Consider the following 27870-nt stretch of genomic DNA (forward strand, 5'->3'; position numbering starts at 1 on the left):
TCAGTCAGGGAATTTATCCAGTCTCTTCCCACAAATACAGCTGAATAAATTATCACAGTTAATATTGTCTATTCTTGTTTTAGATAAGAATACACATCCTCCATCCTTAACATTGTATTTTCTTGTGTTCAAGGCACTGGGGAACAAAAAAGGGACAATTGTTTAATTTTGGACATTCTCTGATGTAAATCATGGTTTTCCAAGTTCTATTTGCCAAATGAAACAGAATATAACACTATTAATCATAAATTAATCACTAAAATGCCATCTTTTGTGTAAGCTCATTAAAAAGACATGGTAACAACAAAATCCTTATCTCTTTTCATACCTGCAATTATTGGTCAGCTGGGAAAACAGAGTGACAATATTTCTAAGATATTACTTTATGCTGCAGCTGTTCTCTTACTTATATCATGTGAATGAAAGTGCTAAGATGAAAGTAAAATCAGATGTGTGACACAGAAAATATTGTCTTATATGCTTGTCTTGTAAGGAGAAAGGGAGGATTTGAAATATAATCACAGATGAAGGTTGGTAACTAAAATTTTGGACTCTTCTTTCCTTTTTCCTTCCCCACATCCTGGCTAATGGGGCATCACAGAAACATGATAATCTGCAATAGAGAGTATTACAGCCTATGAATTACTTCCTTTTATAAAGAAGTTACAAGTTGCAAAACAGATAAATATAAAATCAGAATACAGAGTAAATTAGCATGTAGGATGAAATACAAGGAACATGTGTTCTGGGAGAGCCTGGGCTACATAGCATATGCATAAGTCAAAAAGTAATTATTTAATAATTAATATGTTCTTGTATAAACCAGCATAAATCAGAGTTCTATGTAGAAAAAAAAGTATCTCAGCCAGTTTTTTTTTTTTTGCCTAATAGAGATATCTGACTAAATAACACACTCAAAATGGAGATCCTCAATATTAGATTCATTGATGCCATGTGGGACTCAATTCTAGTTCCAGGATTTGGGAATTGACACCCTTCCATACAAAAAGAGTTTGAGGCTAGACTGAGTCAATGACACTCTGTCGAGAGAGAGAGAGAGAGAGAGAGAGAGAGAGAGAGAGAGAGAGAGAGAGAGAAAGAGAGAGAATGCAATCCACTCTACATGGGAATGAGACTTCAAAGTAATCAGTCATAGTGAAATATGTTACTTTCTTTGAACTCTGGGTTTAAGATGAGGAGAAATTGAATATTCATACTTAACATATATAGGTAAGAAAAAGGAACAAAGACTAAAAATTAAAGCAAGTGCTGTCTGGATCATATACAGAACAGGCAAAAATCTTAGGAATGGATATGCATATTATACATCCATAAGAAATTCTAGTAGGTATGGTCAAAAAATCATGTGTGAATGTGCAATAGAGGCAAATGGAAGAAAGAACCCGAAAGAGAGCAGTTCACAAAAGATAATTATTAAAATATAAATAAATATATGTTCACACAGTGACTTGCACATGAATTGTCATGACAATATTTATAAATGATAAAAGATAATAAATGTCAAAATTTGGAAAATGTATGTCCACATGTGAATTGAGAAATATTGTGAAATAATGTTACAATGTAAATGGGCTTTGTAAGTAGGACAGTGAAACACTGATCAAATAAAAAGCTTGAGTTAGGCAAAACAACATAGTGATAATGGCAACTGTCAAAGAGTCAGAGAAATATTGACCAAACACAAATCTGTACATAGTACTTAACACTCTGTACTAGGCTACAGTCATTTATAGTACAAGAAAACACATGTCTGCTTGTCTGGGGCCAGGTGTTTGCAAGGTTCAAAAAAGAACTTTAAATCTTAACAAAATTGCTCTGTTTTAGTAAGATGGTTTCTTTTGCTTGATAAACCACCATGGTCAAAGCAACTTGGAGAGGACAGGATTTATTTTACTTAAACTTCTACATCAATATCCATAATTGAAGGAAGTCAGGGCAAGAGCTATTCTTGGCAGGAGATGGAAAGCATCATCTGATTTGGATGTTAGGAAGAAGTACAGCTTACAGTCTTGATTCCCAAAACTGGCTCAGAGTACTTTCTTAGCATACCCAACACCACTGTCCCAGGGATGAAACCCAAAATAGTGTGGGATCTCCCTCATCAGGAACTAATCAAAAAATGCTCTATAGCTTTGCTTACAGCTGTGTTATTGAGACACTTTCTCAACTAAGATTTTCTACACTCAGATGACTGTCCCTTCTCTCGGTTGACACAAAACTAGACTGTACTATGGTGCTTGAAAAGGTGTATGTATTTGTTAAAATCCATTTATCTCATAATGTACAATGTTACACGTTATACTTGCAGACTCCGATTATAAGATTTGACTTTAAAACATGTAACTGTCAGGTGAGTAAACAAAACAATGAACTGAATCATTTCAGAATTAAAGGATTGTACAGGCAAGGCACTGCATGATCATAACATGAATAAATATCAACAGTGGCATGATCCAGAAAACTGAAAATTGTAAATATGAGTTATGGACTAAAACATATTGCTAGATCCATAAGTAAGATTTTTGCTTTACATTTTAGGGTGATGACACAAAAGAAATTGCTTGACACACAAAATATTTACTGACAACATAGTACTAACACATTATCATTATTATTAATATTAGGTGCCATGAGGCAAAATATACCTCTATAGCACAGAATGACCTCAACCATATGATGGAGCTATCATATGCAGCTGGCCTTGATGAATATCATCGTGTCTATGGGGTTTCAATATACTATGAAATAATCAAAGAGAGATAGAGAGTGAATCAAGACATGTATAGATTATGGAAGATCATTTGACTTTCTTGAACTAGTCCAAAAAATATTAATAAATCTAAAATTATTTTAAAACATATAAATGCATTCTAGACTTTATTCTTCTTATGTGCAAAAAGTAACAAGTACTAGTCAACCAAATAGAATCAAGTAATAAAGGAACAAAAATCCACAACTATATCCTAGTTCTTTTTTCATATTTTTCATATATTTGGTAATATCAAATAAACTGCACACCTACTTCCCACTCCTCCCAGGTATGTACCCATTCTTGTGACTATGGCCCCAAAAGAGAAGAAAGGTGGTGGAAAGGACAAACTCAAATAAACAAAATGCAAACAACAATCAAAAGAAGACCAATATGTGTTGTCCACATAGTCATTAGAGAATTGCCAACCCCTCTCTGGCCAGCCCATTATAGATAAATGAATCTTTCCCCACCTGCAGCCTGTGAGAAGCCATCCATTGCGGAGAGCTACACTAAAGAATCCATGACACATTTTTAGGTTCTCTTGGTTGCTCTCTGTCTAGATTATTACTTTGGACAGGTGTTAGTGATTGCCATATATACCTTCTATGTTCCTCTCTCTGAATTCTGGTATTGCAGTCATCTATATTATGTCAAAAATGGTTCCTTTGCCATTTATCAATAGCAAAAGTTTGATAGGAACTTTATCTAACTTGGACTCCAGGAATCTCTTATACACTGAGCCACACACCAGGCAGAATACAACTGTTGATATGAGGCCCCCAACACATATACAGCAGAGAACTGTCAAGTCTGGACTTAATCAGAGAAGATGCACCTAACCTTGAAAGACTTGGAATTCCAGGGAGTAGGGAGGTTTGGTGGGGTATGTGATGGGGGGGAACATCCTCTTGGAGACTAGGGTGGGGAGATGGTCAGGGTGGACAGGGATGGAAGATAAACTCTGGACTGTAAAAAATGATGAAAGAATTAAAAAAGAAAATGATGGTATTTTGGACAAAAATCAGATCCTAATACACTCTGCACTGTTAACATTTCATTAGGCAGTTAACATAGATTTCCACATTTCTAAGGGATAATTTTATATTAAAGTTGATTTCCTCTGATATTATTTGCAAAAGCAACAGATGAATAGAAGAAATATGTTACATGGCTAACAGGACAAAGTCTTATATACCTCTTTTCCAAGAGGAAAGAGTTTTGGAATAGAGTCACAGAAGAGGTTTTGTGACCGGTATTGTGGTTTTTGTCCTCTTTCCTCTCTCTCTGTCTCTCTGTCTCTCTGTCTCTCTCTTTCTCTCTCTGTCTCTCTGTCTCTCTGTCTCTGTCTCTCTCTCCCTCTCTCCCTCTCTCTCTGTCTCTGTCTCTCTCTCTCTCTCTCTCTCTCTCTCTCTCTCTCTCTCTCTCTCTCTCTCTCTCAGAACTCATGGGACTTGGATGAAACATGGTGATTGACGATCCTCTCTGCATGCAATACAACTGCAACCTCTGCAGGATGGTGTATTAAGTGCTATGACTGTGTTCTTCAGAAAACATACTTTAAAATGTTGACTAAAATATGTAATACTGGGAAAGCTGAAGCAGGCCTGTGACATCAGCACTGGGAGACTGAATTAGGAGGATCATAACCAGGTTAGACTAGGCTATAGAGTCAGGTCCTAATTAAATTTTAACTAATAATTAATACCTCCATCAATGCACTCTGAACAATCAGTAAGCAGACTCCTAAACAGGCTTAGGCTTCAGCAGAGCTGACACTTCAGAGGATCAGCAAAGCCTGACAGTCAGTCTCTCTTTTAATATTCAAGTCAAGAAGAAATGTGAAATATGTAAAATGGTCATTTAAATACTAAATACTGAATCCGTGAAGACCAGGAGTTCAAGGCATATTTGGTCAAGACTGTAAGTTTGAACCAGGCTAGCCTAATGAGAATGTATGTCAAAGAATACCATACAAAAATGATATCCAAAAAGCTCCTTGGAGCTGAAATGGCAAAGGGATAAAACTTCAAAAAATGATCACCTTTCTTAAACCCTGGATGTAATCCAGGAAGAAACAGTATTTAGATTTACTTTAGGAACACAGTGTGAAGATAAATGAAGCCAAGGTGGCATGAATAACAGAGAGCAGAGGTAAGATACAGTAATAATAAGTATATGTGTTAGTTAGCCAGCCATAAGATTCCATTTGTGTACAATCAATAAAGAATATGTATTGAACATGACAAAAGAAGAAAAGGCTGCAACAGATACTAACTATTCACAGACAGACATAAAGTACATATGCTGTATCATGAACTCTTATGGTTACTTTCATAGTAACCTAGACCTGTACGGAAAAACAAGTTAGGAGCACGTTTCTCACTGAGTTGATTAGAAGATGACATTTTAACAGATGAGCCAGCCTCTGTATCTTCTCACTGGAGAAAATGTTTGTGGTGGCCACAGGAAACCTCTGACCGCTGGACTCCCTTACTCAAACCTCAGGTCTGGCCCTAGTAACAACACCATCATCAGGCAATAGTTCTGTAGCATAGATGAGTTCCACAAAGTTCTCTTAACTTGGATACAGGCAACTTCTCTTCTTCTGGCACCTCATTCCAATGGTTACCACTTGCTCATCTCTGACTGTGAATCCTTCTACAGGCTGTAATCAAATTTATTAACTCTGTGGTTAATCTCAGAGGCCAATACAAGTAATCCAGGTGCTTAGGAGAAAGAGTTATGAATATTAAGCCTAGTTTGTTTGAAATGAAAATGTATGTAGAAAAACATTAGTAACAATACAAATATTCTGTGTGATTAGAACTTATTAATAAATCTTAGAAGGCTGTAGTTATTCTGTCTACTACACTGACACCTTGCTTAACAGTGTCCATCAAGGAAAGAGAGAACGAATTTTTCTGGATGGTTTGGAACCTAGCTGTCCACACTGAAAACACCTCATTTACAGTAGAATTGGACCAGAAACTGAAAGGCCATGTTTCAAGGCACTGAAAGAAATATTCTTGATAAAGTTATCACTGTGAGTAAGATGCCTCAGATGCTTTCTGTAGCAGCTGAAGAAGAAACTCGGTGAATGTCACAAAGGAAATGGCATCATGAACAAAAGACAACAGGAATAATTAATTAAACACACAAAAGTACAGACAATAGGATTACCAATTAGCACATGTAAAAGAAGTATGTTGGGCATCATTTGAATGATATGGTAGACATGTCTATCTATAGTCCCAATGCCAGAGAAATGGAGGCATGACAATGAGTAGTTGAAGGACATCCTGGGTTTGATGAATCTCTATCTCAATATAATATGAAATAATAAAAAGTAAAATTATTTTCAAAATAAATAAAAAGCGACTTAAACTACAATTACCTAGAAAAGTCATTAAAGGAAATACAGAATTATGAGGTGATTTCTTAAAATTCATATTTCTAAAAAAAATCAACAATCAGCAAAAATGCTAATATATGGTAGAAAGGCAGAAGGGCTATTCTGAGGATTCAAGGACAAGGGATGACGAAACAAAAGACAGGAAAGAAAAATAGATGGGTCAACCAAAACCAAGGTTGTACAGAAGGTAATATGAAACCCAGGAGGTAGTAAGTTAATAGTTGACCAAAACAAAATACTCTCCAGGTTTTCTTGGTGGTTTGGAGTTTTTGTTGTGTTTGGTTTGCTTTTGCTTTTTTTATATATGTGGTGTGTTTTAGTGTTTATTTGGGGACATTTTTTTTCTTACTGGGATTTTGTTTGCTTGCTTGCTTGATTTTATGTGACCTTTTGGGTTTTGTTGTTTTGGAGAAACAAGTAGCATGAAGATGACTGGGTAGGAATTTGGGAAGGAATAATGAGTATTTAGTGGAGACAGAACCTGATCAAAATATATTCTATGAAAACATCTAATTGAAAAATAAAAAAGTAGCCCACACCCGCGGATCCCAGCCCGCAGCAGCTCTCTGTCCCCAGACCCTGTGAGAGAGAGACCCAACCGCCTGGTCAGGTGGGCACTCCTGAGGCTGCAGAGCAGAAGAGACCACCAACACTGCTCACCCCTGCCCACATCCCTGGCCCAAGAGGAAACTGTATAAGGCCTCTGGGCTCCCGTGGGGGAGGGCCCAGGAGCGGCAGGACCCCTGCCTGAGACACCACCAGAATCTGAAGGAAACAGACCAGATAAACAGTTCTCTGCACCCAAATCCCGTGGGAGGGAGAGCTGAACCTTCAGAGAGGCAGACAAGCCTGGGAAACCAGAAGAGACTGCTCTCTGCACACACATCTCGGACGCCAGAGGAAAAAGCCAAAGACCATCTGGAACCCTGGTGCACTGAAGCTGCCGGAAGGGGCGGCACAGGTCTTCCTGGTTGCTGCCGCTGCAGAGAGCCCGTGGGCAGCACCCGACGAGCGAACTTGAGCCGCGGGACCACAGGTAAGACCAACTTTTCTGCTGCAAGAAAGCTGCCTGGTGAGCTTGGGACACAGGGAAGCAGAATTCCTCTAGGACCGGGCACGTTCTGTGTTTACCGGAAGTCCCACACCCGCGGATCCCGGCCCGCAACAGCTCTCTGCCCCCAGACCCTGTGAGAGAGAGACCCAACCGCCTGGTCAGGTGGGCACTCCTGAGGCTGCAGAGCGGAAGAGACCACCAACACTGCTCACACCTGCCCACATCCCTGGCCCAAGAGGAAACTGTATAAGGCCTCTGGGCTCCCGTGGGGGAGGGCCCAGGAGCGGCAGGACCCCTGCCTGAGACACCACCAGAATCTGAAGGAAACAGACCGGATAAACAGTTCTCTGCACCCAAATCCCGTGGGAGGGAGAGCTGAACCTTCAGAGAGGCAGACAAGCCTGGGAAACCAGAAGAGACTGCTCTCTGCACACACATCTCAGACGCCAGAGGAAAAAGCCAAAGACCATCTGGAACCCTGGTGCACTGAAGCTGCCGGAAGGGGCGGCACAGGTCTTCCTGGTTGCTGCCTCTGCAGAGAACCCGTGGGCAGCACCCCACGAGCGAACTTGAGCCCCGGGACCACAGGTAAGACCAATTTTTCTGCTGCAAGTGACCTGCCTAGTGAACACAAGACACAGGCCCACAGGAACAGCTGAAGACCTGTAGAGAGGAAAAACTACACGCCGGAAAGCAGAACACTCTGTCCCCATAACTGACTGAAAGAGAGGAAAACAGGTCTACAGCACTCCTGACACACAGGCTTATAGGACAGTCTAGCCACTGTCAGAAATAGCAGAACAAAGTAACACTAGAGATAATCTGATGGCGAGAGGCAAGCGCAAGAACCCAAGCAACAGAAACCAAGACTACATGGCACCATCGGAGCCCAATTCTCCCACCAAAACAAACATGGAATATCCAAACACACCAGAAAAGCAAGATCTAGTTTCAAAATCATATTTGATCATGATGCTGGAGGACTTCAAGAAAGACGTGAAGAACTCCCTTAGAGAACAAGTAGAAGCCTACAGAGAGGAATCGCAAAAATGCCTGAAAGAATCGAAAAAATCCCTGAAAGAATTCCAGGAAAACATAAATAAACAAGTAGAAACCTACAGAGAGGAATCGCAAAAATGCCTGAAAGAATCGCAAAAATCCCTGAAAGAATTCCAGGAAAACATAAATAAACAAGTAGAAGCCCATAGAGAAGAGACACAAAAATCCCTGAAAGAATTCCAGGAAAACACAATCAAACAGTTGAAGGAATTAAAAATGGAAATAGAAGCAATCAAGAAAGAACACATGGAAACAACCCTGGATATAGAAAACCAAAAGAAAAGACAAGGAGCTGCAGATACAAGCTTCACCAACAGAATACAAGAGATGGAAGAGAGAATCTCAGGAGCAGAAGATTCCATAGAAATCATTGACTCAACTGTCAAAGATAATGTAAAGCGGAAAAAGCTACTGGTCCAAAACATACAGGAAATCCAGGACTCAATGAGAAGATCAAACCTAAGGATAATAGGTATAGAAGAGAGTGAAGACTCCCAGCTCAAAGGACCAGTAAATATCTTCAACAAAATCATAGAAGAAAACTTCCCTAACCTAAAAAAAGAGATACCCATAGACATACAAGAAGCCTACAGAACTCCAAAGAGATTGGACCAGAAAAGAAACACCTCCCGTCACATAATTGTCAAAACACCAAACGCACAAAATAAAGAAAGAATATTAAAAGCAGTAAGGGAAAAAGGTCAAGTAACATATAAAGGCAGACCTATCAGAATCACACCAGACTTCTCGCCAGAAACTATGAAGGCCAGAAGATCCTGGACTGATGTCATACAGACCCTAAGAGAACACAAATGCCAGCCCAGGTTACTGTATCCAGCAAAACTCTCAATTAACATTGATGGAGAAACTAAGATATTCCATGACAAAACCAAATTTACACAATATCTTTCTACAAATCCAGCACTACAAAGGATAATAAATGGTAAAGCCCAACATAAGGAGGCAAGCTATACCCTAGAAGAAGCAAGAAACTAATCGTCTTGGCAACAAAACAAAGAGAATGAAAGCTCACAAACATAACCTCACATCCAAATATGAATATAACGGGAAGCAATAATCACTATTCCTTAATATCTCTCAATATCAATGGCCTCAACTCCCCCAAAAAAAAAGACATAGATTAACAAACTGGATACGCAACGAGGACCCTGCATTCTGCTGCCTACAGGAAACACACCTCAGAGACAAAGACAGATACTACCTCAGAGTGAAAGGCTGGAAAACAAATTTCCAAGCAAATGGTCAGAAGAAGAAAGCTGGAGTAGCCATTCTAATATCAAATAAAATCAATTTCCAACTAAAAGTCATCAAAAAAGATAAGGAAGGACACTTCATATTCATCAAAGGAAAAATCCACCAAGATGAACTCTCAATCCTAAATATCTATGCCCCAAATACAAGGGCACCTACATACGTAAAAGGAACCTTACTAAAGCTCAAAACACATATTGCACCTCACACAATAATAGTGGGAGATTTCAACACCCCACTCTCATCAATGGACAGATCAAGGAAACAGAAATTAAACAGTGATGTCGACAGACTAAGAGAAGTCATGAGCCAAATGGACTTAACGGATATTTATAGAACATTCTATCCTAAAGCAAAAGGGTATACCTTGTTCTCAGCTCCTCATGGTACTTTCTCCAAAATTGACCATAAAATTGGTCAAAAAACGGGCCTCAACAGGTACAGAAAGATAGAAATAATCCCATGCGTGCTATCGGACCACCACGGCCTAAAATTGGTCTTCAATAACAATAAGTGAAGAAAGCCCACATATACGTGGAAATTGAACAATGCTCTACTCAATGATAACCTGGTCAAGCAAGAAATGAAGAAAGAAATTAAAAACTTTTTAGAATTTAATGAAAATGAAGATACAATATACCCAAACTTATGGGACACAATGAAAGCTGTGCTAAGAGGAAAACTCAAAGCGCTGAGTCCCTGCAGAAAGAAACAGGAAAGAGCATATGTCAGCAGCTTGACAGCACACCTAAAAGCTCTAGAACAAAAAGAAGCAAATACACCCAGGAGGAGTAGAAGGCAGGAAATAATCAAACTCAGAGCTGAATTCAACCAAGTAGAAACAAAAACGACCATAGAAAGAATCAACAGAACCAAAAGTTGGTTCTTTGAGAAAATCAACAAGATGGATAAACCCTTAGCCAGACTAACGAGAGGACACAGAGAGTGCGTCCAAATTAACAAAATCAGAAATGAAAAGGGAGTCATAACTACAGATTCAGAGGAAATTCAAAAAATCATCAGATCTTACTATAAAAACCTATATTCAACAAAACTTGAAAATCTTCAGGAAATGGACAATTTCCTAGACAGATACCAGTTATCGAAGTTAAATCAGGAACAGATAAACCAGTTAAACAACCCCATAACTCCTAAGGAAATAGAAGCAGTCATTAAAGGTCTCCCAACCAAAAAGAGCCCAGGTCCAGACGGGTTTAGTGCAGAATTCTATCAAACCTTCATAGAAGACCTCATACCAATATTATCCAAACTATTCCACAAAATTGAAACAGATGGAGCACTACCGAATTCCTTCTACGAAGCCACAATTACTCTTATGCCTAAACCACACAAAGACACAACAAAGAAAGAGAACTTCAGACCAATTTCCCTTATGAATATCGACGCAAAATACTCAATAAAATTCTGGCAAACCGAATTCAAGAGCACATCAAAACAATCATCCACCATGATCAAGTAGGCTTCATGCCAGGCATGCAGGGATGGTTTAATATACGGAAAACCATCAACGTGATCCATCATATAAACAAACTGAAAGGACAGAACCACATGATCATTTCATTAGATGCTGAGATAGCATTTGACAAAATTCAACACCCATTCATGATAAAAGTCCTGGAAAGAATAGGAATTCAAGGCCCATACATAAACATAGTAAAAGCCATATACAGCAAACCAGTTGCTAACATTAAACTAAATGGAGAGAAACTTGAAGCAATCCCACTAAAATCAGGGACTAGACAAGGCTGCCAACTCTCTCCCTACTTATTCAATATAGTTCTTGAAGTTCTAGCCAGAGCAATCAGACAACAAAAGGAGGTCAAGGGGATACAGATCAGAAAAGGAGAAGTCAAAATATCACTATTTGCAGATGACATGATAGTATATTTAAGTGATCCCAAAAGTTCCACCAGAGAACTACTAAAGCTGATAAACAACTTCAGCAAAGTGGCTGGGTATAAAATTAACTCAAATAAATCAGTTGCCTTCCTCTATACAAAAGAGAAACAAGCCGAGAAAGAAATTAGGGAAACGACACCCTTCATGATAGACCCAAATAATATAAAGTACCTCGGTGTGACTTTAACCAAGCAAGTAAAAGATCTGTACAATAAGAACTTCAAGACACTGAGGAAAGAAATTGAAGAAGACCTCAGAAGATGGAAAGATCTCCCATGCTCATGGATTGGCAGGATTAATATAGTAAAAATGGCCATTTTACCAAAAGCAATCTACAGATTCAATGCAATCCCCATCAAAATACCAATCCAATTCTTCAAAGAGTTAGACAGAACAATTTGCAAATTCATCTGGAATAACAAAAATCCCAGGATAGCTAAAGCTATCCTCAACAATAAAAGGACTTCAGGGGGAATCACTATCCCTGAACTCAAGCAGTATTACAGAGCAATAGTGATAAAAAGTGCATGGTATTGGTACAAAGACAGACAGATAGACCAATGGAATAGAATTGAAGACCCAGAAATGAACCCACACACCTATGGTCACTTGATTTTTGACAAAGGAGCCAAAACCATCCAATGCAAAAAAGATAGCATTTTCAGCAAATGGTGCTGGTTCAACGGGAGGGCAACATGTAGAAGAATGCAGATCGATCCATCCTTATCACCCTGTACAAAGCTTAAGTCCAAGTGGATCAAAGACCTCCACATTAAACCAGACACACTCAAACTAATAGAAGAAAAACTAGGGAAGCATCTGGAACACATGGGCACTGGAAAAAATTTCCTGAACAAAACACCAATGGCTTATGCTCTAAGATCAAGAATCGACAAATGGGATCTCATAAAACTGCAAAGCTTCTGTAAGGCAAAGGACACGGTGGTTAGGACAAAACGGCAACCAACAGATTGGGAAAAGAGCTTTACCAATCCTACAACAGATAGAGGCCTTATATCCAAAATATACAAAGAACTCAAGAAGTTAGACCGCAGGGAAACAAATAACCCTATTAAAAAATGGGGTTCAGAGCTAAACAAAGAATTCACAGCTGAGGAATGCCGAATGGCTGAGAAACACCTAAAGAAATGTTCAACATCTTTATTCATAAGGGAAATGCAAATCAAAACAACCCTGAGATTTCACCTCACACCAGTGAGAATGGCTAAGATCAAAGACTCAGGTGACAGCAGATGCTGGCGAGGATGTGGAGAAAGAGGAACACTCCTCCATTGTTGGTGGGATTGCAGACTGGTAAAACCATTCTGGAAATCAGTCTGGAGGTTCCTCAGAAAATTGGACATTGAACTGCCTGAGGATCCAGCTATAACTCTCTTGGGCATATACCCAAAAGATGCCTCAACATATAAAAGAGACACGTGCTCCACTATGTTCATCGCAGCCTTATTTATAATAGCCAGAAAATGGAAAGAACCCAGATGCCCTTCAACAGAGGAATGGATACAGAAAATGTGGTACATCTACACAATGGAATATTACTCAGCTATCAAAAACAACGAGTTTATTAAATTCGTAGGCAAATGGTTGGAACTGGAAAATATCATCCTGAGTGAGCTAACCCAATCACAGAAAGACATACATGGTATGCACTCATTGATAAGTGGCTTTTAGCCCAAATGCTTGAATTACCCTAGATCCCTCGAACAAACGAAACTCAAGATGGATGATCAAAATGTGAATGCTTCACTCCTTCTTTAAATGAGGAAAAAGAATACCCTTGGCAGGGAAGGGAGAGGCAAAGATTAAAACAGAGACTGAAGGAACACCCATTCAGAGCCTGCCCCACATGTGGCCCATACATATACAGCCACCCAATTAGACAAGATGGATGAAGCAAAGAAGTGCAGACCGACAGGAGCCGGATGTAGATCGCTCCTGAGAGACACAGCCAGAATACAGCAAATACAGAGACGAATGCCAGCAGCAAACCACTGAACTGAGAATAAGTCCCCCGTTGAAGGAATCAGAGAAAGTACTGGAAGAGCTTGAAGGGGCTGGAGACCCCAAAAGTACAACAATGTCAAGCAACCAGAGCTTCCAGGGACTAAGCCACTACCTAAATACTATACATGGACTGACCCTGGACTCTGACCCCATAGGTAGCAACGAATATCCTAGTAAGAGCACCAGTGGAAGGGGAAGCCCTGGGTCCTGCTAAGTCTGAACCCCCAGTGAACTAGACTATGGGGGGAGGGCGGCAATGGGGGGAGGGTTGGGAGGGGAACACCCATAAGGAAGGGGAGGGGGGAGGGGGATGTTTGCCCGGAAACCGGGAAAGGGAATAACACTTGAAATGTATATAAGAAATACTCAAGTTAATTTAAAAAAAAAGTAACAAGTATCTGAAAGAGTCAAATGCAGATATTTATTCCCAACCAATAGACAGAAGTCAGAGTCCCCTGTAGTTGAATTAGGGAAAACTGGAAGAAGCTGAGGAAGGTTACCCCATAGAAAGACCAGAAGTCTCATTTAATTTGGACCCCTGAGTTCTCTGACATTGAGCCACCAACTATGCAACATACATCTGCTTTCATGAGGTGCCTTACACACATACAGCAGAAGACTGCCTGATCTGACCTCAGTGAGAGAAGATTCCCTTAACCCTGGAGAGTCATGAGGCCCTAGGCAGTGCAGAGGACTGTTGGAGAGGTGGTAGGGGAGGTGGGGACATCCTACTGGAGACTGAGCAAGGAATTTTGGAATGAAGAACAGAAGGTGGACTAAGAGGGGGCTAAAGATAGGACTGTAAAAATATTTAAAAAATAAAAAATAACTTAATTTATTGAAATTTAACATTAAAGAAGAGTTACAATTTAGAAGATATGTATTTTTATAAGAGAACCAATGTGCAAGGCATAGGATTACTCCAGAGGAATTACTGGTCAGGGAGACAAAAGCTGTCTCCCAAATAGCACAAGCTATTGCTACTGTCTTTAGTAATCCATTATAAGTGTAATGCAAGGCCCTATTGCTGAGGATATTCCACACCTTCCCATCAAGACAGAGACATTAACTTCAAACAAATATGGAAATATCTTTTTCTGTGCTGGCTTTCTAACGGTTAGCAGGTGCTTTGCAGGTTGCAGGGGAGAAAATTTATGAATAATCCTGTCCTGCACTGGACACTCAATCCTGCAATGCTGACCTGATACAAACCATACAGATATGTGCAGCATTACAATTGTAATAGAGATACCTTCTAGTGGAACTGTGGCCTTTACCACAGGAAAAAGATGTTCAATATGGAAAACAAAATCCAGAATTGGGGAGGTCTCAGGCACTAGGTGAGAACTAGCTACTATCACTCTGCTAATGTTTGGGAATTAAATAGTATTCTTATCATTTATAGTAATGACCTAAGCCTGAGTTTCTCTCAACCTCCATCAGAGAAGCTTCTTTTACAGTGGGTAGAAGTCAGTGTAGAGAGGCAGAAATTGGTCAAATGCTTAGGAGAAGCATTTTGTGCTCAGCCATAAAGGAGAGATCTACATCAACTTCTTCCCCTCCATACCACCACCAAGTCTTGGGGAACAGCATGGAAGAGGACAGAACAAGAATGCAAGAATCACAGCCGGGAAAGAGCTCTCTAAAATGCAGGATGTGGACAAAGGTATGGCAAAGACTGGCAAAGCTTTTTATATCTTAGGAAATAACTTTCTTTGGGTGACAGGTGCTGGAAAGGAGGGATTCATTCTTTTTTTGATAGTGTGGACACTGATGTGTTTCTTTACGCAAGATTGTGGCCTATAACCATACACCATAATTATGAAGGTATGAGTTAGCAGAACACATGGTAGAGCTGATGCAGAAGAAGCTTTTGTGGGGAGTGGGGATGACATGATCAAAATTTATTTTATATAGTGAGATAAATGAAATTTATCAAGAAAAATGAATATTATTAATAAAGATAATCAGTGAAGAATTTTCTACTAGATTATAAATAAATATAAAACTTGGAGTCTACACAACACTTCGAAATAGAAAGTAGGCATACATATATATGTATTCATAAACATGTTCTTATATTTTTAAGTAAACAATAATTATGTAAGCTAATGATAACAAAAAATGTCACAGGAATGTGTCAGAGACTCATTGTATCTGTCATGATTATTCAGTCACTTCACACTCTCTCAAGATTTTTGACTTTCTGGTGCCCTTCACAACTTAAAACAAACAGACCTGAGGTGTATGAAGTATTAAGTCACTTTTGGTCAGTTTCTAAAACATACATCTTCCCTCTGAAACAAGTGCACAGACATGGCCTTAAGTAACTTCTCCTTACAAGTGTGGTGCAAAGAAAATGAGGAAAGTCATATAAAATGAGAGAAAATGCTTTGCACACAATTCTCCCAATCCCCACACCAGTGTTACAGTCTGCAGGGTTCAGAAACTCACAGTTTAGATGGGTTGTTGTCATTCCATGTCCAATCACTTTTTTTATAATCATAAGACAATCCAATCCAGTAACTGTCTGGAGTAACCAGGAGATGAAGGAACATCTGTAAAGGAAACAACAAACCTTATGATGAAATTTTTTCTGTTGAATGAGAGAACATGCAGCAAAAGTTTCCAGCATTCCTGTGTCATTCTCTGCTTTCATGTACCACCTCTCAATCTCACCATGTAAACTTTCTAAAGAAATTCCTACTAGTATCACATTTAAATCAAAACTATGTCAGTTCAATGTGTTATTGAAAATAAAAACTTCAGGTGTCCTGAGATACTGGATTCATGAAACATTTTGTGACAGTGCTTGTTAGACTGAGGCTTACTATGTACAAAGCCAGTCCTTGAATTAACAATCTTCTTGCTTAAGGCCCATAAAAGCACATAGATCATTAAACAGTTTCTGATGCTCTATTAAATTGTTCAAATGTGCAGTGCATTCTGGAATACTTCATAAGCATATAGGAAGTGCTTGTATGGGAAGTACTGCCCTATTTTCAAAGAAAATTTATAAAGACAAAAATTGCTCTATGAAATTCTGTGCATGAAGCTCCATACTTCAGAGACGAACTTTCCCTAGGTAAAATCTAGAAGTGACAGAACTGAGAAGTAGATGGGGACATATTTGCTAGTATTTGGTATATCTTACATGAGATACCTGAGTGGTATGTCTAATAGAGTAATTAAAATATAATTAAAATATGAGTGGCTTTAAACTTAATTATATTGGTGGTGGTGTTGGTGGTGTGTGTGTTTGTGTTTCTGTGTGTGTTTGTGTGTGTGTGTTTGTGTGTGTGTGTGTGTGTGTGTGTGTGTGACTGTGTGTGCTTATATGCTTTTGCTGGTAAGAATTCACTTATTTTTTGTGTTTACCTGAATGTAGTTACCTAGTTACCCCCTTAGGTCGGATTTTTCCTTCTAGTATTGTGTAAGTCTGGAATTATGAATAGATATTGCTTGAAATTGGATTTCTCTTGTGATATCTTCTTTTCTCCATCTAAAGTGATTGAAAATTTTACTGGGTATAGTAGTCTATGTTGTCATCTCCGGTTTGTCACAGGTTACAAGATTTCTGCCCAGGCCCTTTTAGCTTTTCAGTCTCTGCTACGAATTTGGGTGTAATTTTCATAGGTCTCCCTTCATATGTTCCCTGCATTTTTTCTTGGTGCTTTGAATATTTTTTCTATGCTCTGTAGATTTTATCTTTTCATTATTATGTGGTGGGAGGATTTCCTTTTCTGGCCCAATCTAATTAATTTTCTAAAAGCTTTTCCTAAATGTTTATAGTCTCATCATTCTTTAACTTGCTAAAGTTTTTTTTCTATCATTGTGCTGAAAATAATTTTGGGCTTAGAGCTGGGACTTGTCAAATTCTTCTATTCCTATTATTCTTAGGTTAGGCCTTTTTATGGTATATCATAGTTCCTGGGTGGTTTGTGTCAGGATTTTTTTAATTTAGCATTTTGTTTAACTGATGTATCAATTTCTTCTTTTGTACCTTCTAAGCTTCAGCTAAACAGAAAATTCCCAACATAGGATTCTCAAATGGCTGAGAAGCACATAAATAAATTTCAAAGACCTTAGCCATCCAAGAAATGAAAATCAGAAGAAATCTGAGATGTCATCTTACAGCAATCAGAATTAATAGGATAAAAAAATTAATTGATGGCACATGCTGGAAAGGAGGTGGAGAAAGGGGAAGACTCCTTCAATTCTAATAGGAGTGCAAACTTTTACAAGCAATTTGGAAATCCATTTGGTGGTTTCTGATAAAACTGCTAATAGTTCTACAACAAGATTCAGCTTATCCTTGACATATGCCCAGCATAAACAGGAAATGCCAGAATTTTTTAAATTTGTTTTTTAAATTGTCATTTCTAAAGATAGATATCTTTTTTCACAGAACATACGAATACTATATAGTAAAGATTATGGAGATTTTCCACGAAAAACACAATGGGACTAACTGGTCAAACCATTTAATTCTACATTTCTCATATTATCTCATTAGGCATCAAGGCCCAGAGTTCAACCATTTTCCCGGTTGTCATCTGATTACTCATTTCAGACAGCCACACTCCTAATTCCAAAGAGCAAACTCTAGGCAGAAGGGATTTAATAAACAACAGGCTGCCACAGGATATGTTTTATCAAAGGATCAAACTTCATCTGGGAAAGATATGGTTTCTGAGGTATTCTCTTATAGATTCCTGAGAAAGAGAGGAGACAGAAAGACAGAAGTGTCTCTATAAAAACAAGTCTCCCTTTAAAAGTACTATGTTTACAGTTTTGTTCACATTAAAGGAAAACCATATACAAATAGTAAAAACACAAAACAAAACAAAACAAAAAACCTGGATTCAGTATCTCACCAGTTCATCCTCATCATCTATCGTCAGAAGGGGCAAACTGTAATTCTGACAGGTCTGGGTACATCCACTCCATGTTTTTCTGTCCATGATGAAATAATAACATTTTATACCATAACAGAACCTGTGTATTTCAACACCTCTACCTACAACAGAGAAGGTAAATGGTTAAACATATTATTTTCTGGTATTCTGTTATCAGAACATTGTATTTATTCAACCTGTGTAAAGAAAAAAGTAAACTTTCACATGGCTCAGAAATTGAGAATGTATGATGACCAGAGACCCCTGCACATCCAGGATCTATTGTTAATAACATAGAGCTATAGAAATATTTCTTGTGTCAATCATAGATGAATCACTAGAGAAAATGTAGCAAAAATACACAAAAGAATACTATTTATTCTTTAAAGTGAAATGGATCAGCCTGGCATGATGACTTATGCCTGTAATCAGAGCACTCCAAAGGGAGAACAAGGAGAAGCACTGCCAGTTTGATTCCATTCTAAACTAAGTGTTGACATCCATACCAGCCTTGGCTATTCAGTAAGTTCCAAGTCATCTTAGGCTACAGAATGACATCTTGTTTCAAATCAAACACAAAAACAGGATGCTGACCTATGTGATGAGCATCATTGACTTTAAGGATGGTGTGCAAAGTGAAACACTTCAGGCCTAAGACAACATTGTATGAATGCTTTCAGATTAGATTTCTAAAACAGCCCAGTTCTCTGAAGCAGACATTTGTGAGATACTAGGGGCAGAAGGGAAGGCAATGAGCACTTTCTGATCAAAGGGGGTTAAACTGATGACTGAATTCTAGTTCTTCAGTAAACCATTGTGCCCAAACTAGTCCCCACATATTGATCTGAGTGAAATGCTATTATGTTAAGAAAATTAAGAGACATATGAAGGAGGTTTTGCTACTGATGCTGTTCTCATTGTTATGTCGAGGCCTTCATTGGTGTGCTCAAAAGTCCAAATGTTTCAAGATGAATGCATTATGATGTGTGCAGTTTGTATAGTAGGATCACCCAATATGAATTTTTTGATTAGTGAGGTGCTGCGAATGTCTATGCTCTGTTAATGTTTATCTCCCATCTTCATTTTTCTGTTACAAGATATCATTGTGCAGGACAGACTGGCCTGGGATTTACTGGACTGTCTACATTGTCCTTACAATTATAATCCTCCTCTCTCAATCTCAAAATTATAGTGACTACTATATTAGTATGCTACCATTTACAGATAATGAAGTTATTTCAAAATAATGACCCAAAACCTGTTTCATGGGTCTGAAATATTTCAATTACATATTTTGGAGCATTTTCCCCTCTGACATATTTTATACTGTAGCAGATTTAAAAAATATCAGTCCTTGCATAATGAGAATCATCACAACCTACTATTGGCCAACTCTCTCAAAACAATTCAGATGGAAAACACACACAAACACACACACACACACACACACACGTTTATTTTTATAACTGCATTCATGTAAATGCTCTAAGTACATTTTAGCATAAATATTTTATATTATGCTCTTATTAAAAAGTTTCATGTTCTGTCAGGAATGAAGTCAAAGACTCAGATTTTCCCATAGACCAAAGCAATCAAAATTCTCAGATGTACTAATTTCTAATTCCATCCTCTAGGATCAGTAGGAGTGCCAAACGGACACTCACTTCTATAATATTCTCCCAAACCAAACAGGGTTTTCTGGGTTTCCAGGCCCTAATAAGGAACCCCCAAGCAATAAACCCAGTGACCACCAGCATTTTATGTTGCTTGTTGTACTTCAAAGCTTCCAAATAAGAAATAATAGAGTAATGCAGTTCTGCCCTCATGGTCCTCCCATGCTCAGTACCTGAGTGCTGCAAAGAATCTAAAACAGTCTTTGTTTTGTTGTGCCATCTGTTCTGTTCTCTGTTGAGGAAGTCCAGAAAATGATTAACAGCACTATACTCTGTAGACATATCTCTCAGCATTTCTTAATTTAAGTTGATGTCATTTTGCATGGTGCTGTAGTTATGGTGGAGGTTGGATAGAGTTTCCTGAAGTTCATGTTTTTCTTGACTGTACTGAAAAATTAAAATTAGTAACATATAAAACATCAAAAATGGTCATAAGTGTTACATATTAAAATTTAAGATTAGAAGAAAAGATTCATGTTGACAGCTAACACATATCATTAATTTTTTTGGTACTTTTCCATTTGTAAATTGGCACTTCAATTAACTCACTATAGAAATATATACATCAAGTTTTCCTTAGGGGACAGTTAATTATAAAATAAATACAGCTGTATAAATTATTGTGGAAGTAATGTCCAATTACTTCATTTTTACAGCACAAATTTACAAATAAATACCTTAACACACCATAAAATTTTGACATAAACATCGTTAGGAAATGATGAAATTCTTATTGGAGCTTATGGAAAGCTACATATCCACATGTATAACAATATTAAAATGTATCCTGAAAGATATTTCCTTTTAATTATGAAGGAATCCCGTAAAGTTTAACTTTTAATTTAGCTGTACAGATGAAGTCTCTTTACTTAACCATGATCTCAATATACGTTGAAGAAAAAGGAAAAGAGGGTCATTGATATTCTTTACAGAGCTGTTTCTCTCAAAATGTTAATGTAAAATTCACAGTTATCTGAGATCCAAGTAGTAAGATCCAAGTAGTAAGATCCAAGTAGTAAGATCACCAAGTAGTAAGAAGGAACATGGCCAAAATTGAGACAGAAAGGGGAGTTTGCAACAGCCCCAGAGCTCATAGCTTAGGTATGTAAGGGGAAAGGAGACTGTAGCATGTCAGGATAAAAAATATTAATGTACAGAGATTCTGGCTCATCCCCTGATTATAGGCAGAAAAATGGAAAGTGTGTAACTGCATAGCAGTTCATGACAAAAACTATGCTTTATGCAGAAGATCAAAGAAGATGTATCTCCAATACTCACTGTTTGTCACCATCACTGCAACCGATACTAGCCGAAAGGAACGCAGGATTCCAAGAGCTGTCCAGTGATCTGCCAGCAGACTGAACAATCATAAAAAAGCAAAATACACAAGAAAATCCCCATGAAAAGAATACATCTCAGTAAATATTACAGTCTGTGTAGCATGGAAACCCAGAAAAATTTTTACACAAGTCTATGATATGAACTGACTGAAAATGTGCTCTCAAAGCTGTAGATTTCTATCTAAAATGTACCTGCTGTAGGAATACTACAGGGATAAAGTCTCATAAAATTTTGAAGAATGCCATGGCCTTGTATTGTGAATCCTCCCGACTCAGCCTAGAAGGAGGTAGATGACAGGCATATCCCTTCACACAGTTCCATAGGAACTGTAGTACATTCTACAGAAGACACTGGAGGCACAGTCATAATCCATGTACAAGATAGCAAGTTGAAGCATGCAGTCAACCAGCCAACTGAAGATGAAGAGGAAGGAAAGAGGGATGAAAGTTCTTGAGAACTGATAGAGAACCTGAGTTGCTCTGGATTTGATCTGTATAAAATCCCATCCATGAAAGGGCATATAAGTCAACAATCTCTATTGCCCTGTAATTTCAAAATTACTCAATATAATACTAAACATTTTGGTGTATCTAAGGAGATTGAAATCTGAAACTCATGCCTCTGATTACCACTGTATCAGAAAAAAGAAAAGAAAAGAAAAAGAAAAAGAAAAAATCTCGGCTTGGAGCACCTCAAATGCAGTGTGTACAAAGTAACAAGAAAGAGGATAAAAAGTAAGATTTCCTTGGCTTCATTAATAAACAAAATTATTCTTTGGTAATTTTGGGAGTTAACATTGGGGTTTACTCATTCCCACACACACTAATCCTCTCATTTTCTCTCCCTTCATCTGTACATTTATTCTCAGGAGGACACTAATTCTTCTGATGGACATCTGTTGTTGCCTAGTTGCATTACAAGTTGGGGTATTTATGGCAATTAAAACACATTTTTCTTTTTTTCTTTTTTTTTCAGAGCTGGGGACTGAACCCAGAGCCTTGTGCATTCTAGGCAAGCGCTCTACCATTGAGCTAAATCCCCAACCCAAAACACATTTTTCAAGAGTGAAATATTTCACTCCTAACAAATGAAAACAAAAGCTTCATTTCCTTAGGAGTTCATTTCTCTAGAACACTTCATATTATTTTAGGCACTAGCTTTTCTCTTAATTTTAATGGTTTAGCCTGCTATACTTATCTGCTGATTGGCTCTACCAGAGCATGAAAAAAACAGAGGTGAATGCACAACTAATGAACTGAGAACAAGATCCCCATTGGAGGAGTAAGAGAAAGGATTAAAGGAACTGAAGAGGTGTGCAACCCCATAAGAAAAAAAATACCAAAAAACCAGAGTTCCCAGAATCTAAACCACCATTCAAAAACTACACATGGAAAGACCCATGGCTCCAGCTGCATATGTGACTGAGGATGGCTTTTGTTGGATGCCAAGGCGAGGAGAAGCCCTTGGTCATGACAAGGCTGGAAAAACCCCACAGTGTAGGGGAATGTCAGGGCAGGGAGGTGGGAAGGGGTGGTTTGATGGGTGAAGGAACACCTCACGGAATAAGGGGGATGGGGCAAGGAAAGGGGTTTATGGCCAGGAAATCGGGAAAGGAGATGACATATTAAATGTAAATAAATGAATATCCAATAAACAAATGTAAAAAATAATAAATTTTCACTAAACTAAATAATAAAAACCTCACTTCTTCAATCCCAAGAATTTCTTTCACAAAGTTCTAGTGTTCAAATAATTCCATCTGATTTATTCCCTTACCAAAATATCTAAGCAGTAGAAATAGGGTTATATTTTTCTTTCTGTTTTTTTCCCTTAAACTTGTTTGCCTTATTTTTTAAACTTAGCTTTCAACAAATCATATCCATCAAACGAAAAATCCACCAAGATGAACTCTCAACCCTAAATATCTATGCCCCAAATACAAGGGGACCTACATATGTAAAAGAAACCTTACTAAAGCTCAAAACACACATTGCACCTCACACAATAATAGTAGGAGATTTCAACACCCCACTCTCATCAATGGACAGATCATGGAAACAGAAATTAAACAGAGTCGTAGACAGACTAAGAGAAGTCATGAGCCAAATGGACTTAACAGATATTTATAGAACATTCTATCCTAAAGCAAAAGGATATACCTTCTTCTCAGCTCCTCATAGTACTTTCTCCAAAATTGACCATATAATTGGTCAAAAAACAGGCTTCAACAGGTACAGAGAGATAGAAATAATCCCATGTGTGCTATTAGACCACCATGGCCAAAAACTGGTCTTCAATAACAATAAGGGAAGAATGCCCACATATACATGGAAATTGAACAATGCTCTACTCAATGATAACCTGGTCAAGGAAGAAATAAAGAAAGAAATTAAAGACTTTTTAGAATTTAATGAAAATGAAGGTACAACATATCCAAACTTATGGGACACAATGAAAACTGTGCTAAGAGGAAAACTCATAGCGCTGAGTGCCTGCAGAAAGAAACAGGAAAGAGCATATGTCAGCAGCTTGACAGCACACCTAAAATCTCTAGAACAAAAAGAAGCAAATACACCCAGGAGGAGTAGAAGGCAGGAAATAATCAAACTCATAGCTGAAATCAACCAAGTAGAAACAAAAAGGACCATAGAAAGAATCAACAGAACCAAAAGTTGATTCTTTGAGAAAATCAACAAGATAGATAACCCTTAGCCAGACTAACGAGAGGACACAGAGAGTGTGTCCAAATTAACAAAATCAGAAATGAAAAGGGAGACATAACTACAGATTCAGAGGAAATTAAAAAAATCATCAGATCTTACTATAAAAGACAACAAAACTTGAAAATCTACAGGAAATGGACAATTTCCTAGACAGATACCAGGTACCGAAGTTAAATCAGGAACAGATAAACCAGTTAAACAACCTCATATCTCCTAAGGAAATAGAAGCAGTCATTAAAGGTCTCCCAACCAAAAAGAGCCCAGGTCCGGATGGGTTTAGTGCAGAATTCTATCAGACCTTAATAGAAGACCTCATACAAATATTATCCAAACTATTCCAGAAAATTGAAACAGATGGAGCACTACCGAATTCCTTTTATGAAGCCACAATTACTCTTATACCTAAACCACACAAAGACCCAACAAAGAAAGAGAACTTCAGACCAATTTCCCTTATGAATATCGACACAAAACTACTCAATAAAATTCTGGCAAACCGAATCCAAGAGCACATCAAAACAATCATCCACCATGATCAAGTAGACTTCATCCCAGGCATGCAGGGATGGTTTAATATACGGAAAACCATCAATGTGATCCATTATATAAACAAACTGAAAGAACAAAAAAACATGATCATTTCATTAGATGCTGAGAAAGCATTTGACAAAATTCAACACCCCTTCATGATAAAAGTCCTGGAAAGCATAGGAATTCAAGGGCCATACCTAAACATAGTAAAAGCCATATACAACAAACCAGTTGCTAACATAAAACTAAATGGAGAGAAACTTGAAGCAATCCCACTAAAATCAGGGACTAGACAAGGCTGCCCACTCTCTCCCTACTTATTCAATATAGTTCTTGAAGTTCTAGCCAGAGCAATCAGACAACAAATGGAGGTCAAGGGGATACAGATCAGAAATGAAGAAGTCAAAATATCACTATTTGCAGATGATATGATAGGATATTTAAGTGATCCCAAAAGTTCCACCAGAGAACTACTAAAGCTGATAAACAACTTCAGCAAACTGGCTGGGTATAAAATTAACGGAAATAAATCAGTAGCCTTCCTCTATACAAAAGAGAAACAAGCCGAGAAAGAAATTAGGGAAACGACAACCTTCATAATAGACCCAAATAATATAAAGTGCCTCGGTGTGACTTTAACCAAGCAAGTAAAAGATTTGTACAATAAGAACTTCAAGACACTGAAGAAAGAAATTGAAGAAGACCTCAGAAGATGGAAAGATCTCCCATGCTCATGGATTGGCAGGATTAATATAGTAAAAATGGCCATTTTACCAAAAGCAATCTACAGATTCAATGCAATCCCCATCAAAATACCAATCCAATTCTTCAAAGAGTTAGACAGAACAATTTGCAAATTCATCTGGAATGACAAAAATCCCAGGATAGCTAAAGCTATCCTCAACAATAAAAGGACTTCAGGGGGAATCACTATCCCTGAACTCAAGCAGTATTACAGAGCAATAGTGATAAAAACTGCATGGTATTGGTACAGAGACAGACAGGTTGACCAATGGAATAGAATTGAAGACCCAGAAATGAACCCACACACCTATGGTCACTTGATTTTTTACAAAGGAGCCAAAACCATTCAATGGAAAAAAGATAGCATTTTCAGCAAATGGTGCTGGTTCAACTGGAGGTCAACATGTAGAAGAATGCAGATCGAACCATGCTTATCACCCAGTACAAACTTAAGTCCAAGTGGATCAAAGACCTCCACATCAAACCAGACACACTCAAGCTAATAGAAGAAAAGCTAGGGAAGCATCTGGAACACATGGGCACTGGAAAAAATTTCCTGAACAAAACACCAATGGCTTATGCTCTATGATCAAGAATCGACAAATGGGATCTCATAAAACTGCAAAGCTACTGTAAGGCAAAGAACGCTGTGGTTAGGACAAAACGGCAACCAACAGATTGGGAAAAATCTTTACCAATCCTACAACAGATAGAGGCCTTATATCCAAAATATACAAAGAACTCAAGAAGTTAGACTGCAGGGAGACAAATAACCCTGTTAAAAATGGGGTTCAGAGCTAAACAAAGAATTCACAGCTGAGGAATGCCGAATGGCTGAGAAACACCTAAAGAAACATCTTTAGTCATAAGGGAAATACAAATGAAAACAAACCTGAGATTTCACCTCACACCAGTGAGAATGGGTAAGATCAAAAACCCAGGTGACAGCAAATGCTGGCGAGGATGCGGAGAAAGAGGAACACTCCTCCATTTTTGGTGGGGTTGCAGACTGGTACAACCATTCTGGAAATCAGTCTGGAGGTTCCTCAGAAAATTGGACATTGAACTGCCTGAGGATCCAGCTATACCTCTCTTGGGCATATACCCAAAAGATGCCCAACATATAAAAAAGACACGTGCTCCACTATGTTCATCGCAGCCTTATTTATAATAGCCAGAAGCTGGAAAGTACCCAAATGCCCTTCAACAGAGGAATGGATACAGAAAATGTGGTACATCTACACAATGGAATTTTACACAGCTATCAAAAACAATGACTTTATGAAATTCGTGGGCAAATGGTTGGAACTGGAAAATATCATCCTGAGTGAGCTTGCCAATCACAGAAGCACATACATGGTATGCACTCATTGATAAGTGGCTATTAGCCCAAATGCTTGAATTACCCTAGATGCCTAGAACAAATGAAACTCAGGACGGATGATCAAAATGTGAATCCTTCACTCCTTCTTTAAAAGGGGAACAAGAATACCCTTGGCAGGGAAGAGAGAGGCAAATTTAAAACAGAGACTGAAGGAACACCCATTCAGAGCCTGCCCCACATGTGGCCCATACATATACAGCCACCCCATTAGACAAGATGGATGAAGCAAAGAAGTGCAGACCAACAGGAGCCGGATGTAGATCGCTCCTGAGAGACACAGCCAGAATACAGCAAATACAGAGGCGAATGCCAGCAGCAAACCACTGAACTGAGAATAGGAGCCCCGTTGAAGGAATCAGAGAAAGAACAGGAAGAGCTTGAAGGACCTCGAGACCCCATATGTACAACAATGCCAAGCAACCAGAGCTTCCAGGGACTAAGCCACTACCTAAAGACTATACATGGACTGACACTGGACTCTGACCTCATAGGTAGCAATGAATATCCTAGTAAGAACACCAGTGGAAGGGGAAGCCCTGGGTCCTGCTAAGACTGAACCCCCATTGAACTAGACTGTTGGGGCGAAGGCGGCAATGGGGGGAGGGTTGGGAGCGGAACACCCATAAGGAAGGGGAGGGGGCAGGGGGATGTTTGCCTGGAAACCGGGAAAGGGAATAACACTCGAAATGTATATAAGAAATACTCAAGTTAATAAAAAAAAACGTGTTTGCCTTATTTTTTAAACTTAGCTTTCAACAATTTTGTACATGATTACCCTCCAACTAATACTCTCTTCTTCCCACTCACCCGTGTGCATAACCAAGCCCAGATGTAATATAACATTATACTTTTCAATAAATGACAGTAGGATACTTTTAAATTCCTAAAATTTTAAAATACATTTTTTAAATGGTAAAATCATTTACCTCTGTTTCCAGCTTTTCTAGGCCTCTGAGTCTCCTCTGTCCTCTCCTGGTTCTGCAGCACTGAAGAATTATGAAATCTCGCAGTTGAGAAAGTGACCCTCTGCTCATTCATCTTGGCAGTATTTGGAGTATCTT

The 27870-nt window shown here is 38.4% G+C and overlaps 1 pseudogene; it reads right to left on the minus strand.

Moving 5' to 3' along the window:
* Klra4-ps2 (killer cell lectin-like receptor, subfamily A, member 4, pseudogene 2) lies at nucleotides 1-27870 on the minus strand (annotated as a pseudogene).

Source organism: Rattus norvegicus, chromosome 4 (genome assembly GCF_036323735.1).
Source record: "Rattus norvegicus strain BN/NHsdMcwi chromosome 4, GRCr8, whole genome shotgun sequence".
NCBI lineage: Eukaryota > Metazoa > Chordata > Mammalia > Rodentia > Muridae > Rattus > Rattus norvegicus.